The 4,050-nt window shown below is 45.9% G+C and overlaps 1 pseudogene; it reads left to right on the top strand.

Annotated features, from left to right (window-relative positions):
* Positions 1–1,190: 1,190 nt before the first annotated feature.
* LOC119325372 lies at positions 1,191–3,821 on the top strand (annotated as a pseudogene).
* Positions 3,822–4,050: the final 229 nt, after the last annotated feature.

Genomic DNA, 4,050 nt, shown 5'->3' with positions numbered 1-4,050 from the left:
GCCCCAAATGCTTAATTAAATAGTCGAGAGCATATGCGTATAAATTTTCTAACAAAAAAAATAGAGAACGAAAGCTCCCGGGTGGTCATGAAGTGCAACACCATATTCGCCTTATGATTTGTCTCATAGCTGTTGACACGCATGATCGTGATGGAATCGTGATATCAGCACAGTAACCGTGTTGCATTGTGTAGTGCTATTCTTTCTTTTTTGTATATGTATTTGTCTTATGTGAAGTTTCTTAAGCATTACGAAGTGGTTTGGCTAGAAGAATACCATGGGTTAATCAGTCTCTCGTGTTGGCCATCCAAATTACACGGGTTGAGAGTCGGCTATGAGGTAAAAGTATATGTACACGAGGATAGAGGTCACGCACCGGAGATGTTTTGCGGGCGCCGTCGACTATCGAGTGCGAGAGGTGACGCCATGGCACGAACCGACTAGGAGGTGGCGAATGATGTCTGCCGGTGCCGGTGGAGAGAGATGGTGAATGACAGGTGAATTCTTTTGTTGCGCACTAGAGCTAGGTTGAACTCGTTTAGCATTTTTTTTTTTTTGAAATGGAACACAACGATTCCATACTTCACATAGGTCCAGCCATAGAGCTGGCCAAAGGACGGATACATCATCCGGGAGATCCTCATACCAGGTCTCTCCACTTGCCTGATGGCTAGCACCAAAGGCAGCTAAAACATGAGCTAGCTTATTACATGCCCTCGGGGCAAAAGAAAAGACAACACGACTGAAATTTAGTCTGGCAAATTGACGAATCTCTCTAAACAGGAGGCCTTCAGCAGCTAGATCCATCTCAGATCCTTGTAGAGCCTTGACTAGAACCTGGCAGTCCAGCTCAACCTGGACGTTCATCATGCCCCAGTTAGTCTTTTAGTTACCACAAGGTTGGGTCCTGACAGGCTGCCGCAGTCGTCGACATCGCCACCCGCTGCTCCACGTACGATACCGCGGTCGCCACCACCGACGAAGGGAACGTCTGAGAAGCTTTTTTTTCTCGAAAGACACTGCAATCGCGGGTTGGGCCTTGGCCCATCCGTGACATCATTCCTCCATCGCAGGCCACAGTACACATCATCAACGGTGACCCATTTCTCAAAAAAAAAAATAAAAAAAATCAACGGTGACCCCTCAAAAAAACATAACGGTGATCCCTACCCTGCCACGCCGCCCACCCTCGCAGGGTTTCATCATCAGAGAGGAAAGACCGAAAAGGGGATCTGAGGTCAGCTATGCGCCGCTTGCCCCGCCGCCTGCCGTCTGCCGAGCTCCCGCCACGCGCCATCGCCCTTGCCTGATGCCTCGTATGAGGATTGAGTGGTGCTTCAGAAGAGACGACCGAATAAGCAGCTCCCAATCTTATCTTTGGGAGCTGCAGTTCCCAATCGAAGCAGCAGCAGCAGCAGTAGCTCCTTTTCGAGCTGCCATCCGCAATCCAAGGAATCAAGCGGCTCCTCTCCGAGTCTCCTTTTTTCAGTGGCAATCCGGAATCAAAGCAGTCCTTCCCGGGCTGCAATCAGAAACAGGTCCTGTTTCCAGTTTTAATATAAGTCTCCGAGCTGCTGCTATAAATCTGGCCTGGCGGCAACCGTGGTACCCGCCAGTTTTAAGAGGATACGATCAACTCCCTTCGGCGGCCGACTGCCAGATCGATGGCCAAACCATCCGTGGACGGCCTCGGCAAATCCTCCCTCGATATGGTGGTGAGTCTGTCCTCCTGTTCCTTTTTTCCTTTAGGTGGAGCTCTTACAAAGTCAGCGCATGATCAGAATTCGTCGTCGAATTTTACCTTTTTGGTTGGAAAATATATTAAAATTGCCTCAGTCCCTTGAAAGTATATCGTCAAATTTGCGGGGTTTTTTTTGGTCCAAAGTATAAAAACTGTATAGTTATAATCAAAATTGCATCCTTTTGTGGGCAAGTACAAAAATTGTACAATCAAAATTGCGTCTTTCTTTGGGAAGTATGAAAATTGTGTCTACGTTTGTGGAGAATATTAAAACTGCACCTGTGATGAGACTAACATAAGAAATCAACTATGGTTTGTTTCCATATCAAAATGTAGGAGGACAATGGAGTTGACAGGCTCAGTAAGTTGCCTGATGACGTTTTGCTCAACATTGTGGAGCGACTTGATATCGCTGATGCTGCACGAGCCACCATCCTCTCCAGACGCTGGAAGCACATCCCTGCTATACTCTCAAAGATTGCTATAATGGTTGCTTCTTTTCAACCCAAGCATGAAGGTGGGAAGTTAACCTCAGATGATATAGTTCGGGCCAATACCAATGTGCTGGAAGCAACCAGGAGCATACTGGAAAAGAGGGCTGCAAGTCCACACCATTCACCTGCTGCGCATGCAATTCTACTTGGGAGATGAGTCCATTTTCATTGGTCAGACTGTTGCCAACACCATAGCAACACACAAGGTTGCTTCAGTTAAGTTCACAATCTTGACCAAGGTGCGCACAAATTTTACCAATAATGACCTGCTCACTCATGGGAGGCAGTTCATGTCATTCCTTGATTCGTGTCCAAACACATTTGGTGGTCTTGCACGCCTCACGCTAGAGAATTTGAGGTTAGGAGAATCAGGCTTTCCCAAAATTTTCAGTATATGCAAGCAACTCGAGTTCCTCTGCCTCTACCACTGTGATATGGGCATTGAGTCTTTGCTGGAAGTGGAACACTCACAACTCAGTGAACTGGTGATTGGCCGTAGCGTGCTTATTAAGAGGGTTGATCTGAAGTGGGTACCAAAACTCACCGTACTGAAATTTAATATATTTCGATCTCAAGATGACCCCTTCTGTCTTGGCTATGTCCCACTGCTCCAGACTGTGAGCATCATTAATACTGGTTTTTCTTGGCACAAGATGCTCAGGATAAGTGAGTTGCTGGGTAAAACCGCCATAAGCAACCTCCATTTGAACTTCAAAAGTGAAAAGGTTAGTGAAGGTTCTCAATGTTGTCAGTGATGTGCGTAAGTTTTGGTGTCCGTGGTGGGTGGAGGTTATAATCACTATTTTTGGTTAACATAATTCTGTATTTCCCCCCTCTTGTGCAGATTTGGGTCAAGCCGGAAGGTCGAAGACAATTGTTACCAGTGTTACACAAGCTAAGGCTTGTGAATTTGATTAACATTTCTGAAGAATGCGATCTGTCTTGGATAATGTTCATACTTCAAGGTGCACCCACCCTTAAGGAACTACGCATCTTGGTGAAGTCTTGTGCCGATTATTCGATTCTCGTTTTTATTATCTCACTCTGAAGTTCAAACTTGCTGTGGCCAGTTAAGAATTTTTTACCTGAACAAATGCAGGTGTGGGACCATTTATGTGAAATGGTAACGGGGGAGCGGAGAAAAAAGTATGCCTTTAGCGAGGAGAAGGACAAGGGACTAGAGTGGGAACCATCTGCATCTGATTTCAAGCACCACAACCTTGCCGAGCTCAGAATCTATGGGAGGTTTGAAGCAGAAGAAAATATCGTGCGCTTTGTCAGGAATGTCATGGAAGCAGCGGTGAATCTTGAGGACATAAAACTTTATAAGAGTCCAGTGTGTGAGAATTGCAAGCACATGCTCCAGGAGTGGACGTTGAAGGAGAAGTCGTTGCTTAGCTACAAACTCAGCAAGGGGATGCTGTCTTCGCTCGTCCGGATTCAGTTCCCAAGTTTAGGGAATTTTTTTACTTGGCCAAAGCACTGCGCTTAAGCTGCAAGCTGCGTTTTTTTTGCGGGGCTGCAAGCTGCAGTTGACAGGAGTTGTTGTATGCGTCGATTAATTGTCACTTAGTCAATCTTTTCAATTATCTGTGTTTTGAGATTGTACTGAGTCGAGGAGGATAAGGAGTAACTCTTGACATTAGTGTGAAGTATTTTGGCAAATGAAAGTTATGATGTGTTATTCGTGGCAAATGCTTGCTCCTTGTTTTTGTTGTGAAATCGCTAACATTACCGAGGACATCTCCAATGCCGGCTCCCAAAAACAGACATAGGGGGTGTTTGGTTTCAGGGGCTTTTTTGTGTTGGGACTAA

This window comes from Triticum dicoccoides, chromosome 6B (genome assembly GCF_002162155.2).
Source record: "Triticum dicoccoides isolate Atlit2015 ecotype Zavitan chromosome 6B, WEW_v2.0, whole genome shotgun sequence".
NCBI classification, from domain to species: domain Eukaryota; kingdom Viridiplantae; phylum Streptophyta; class Magnoliopsida; order Poales; family Poaceae; genus Triticum; species Triticum dicoccoides.
This window is presented reverse-complemented; position numbering and strand designations above follow the sequence as displayed.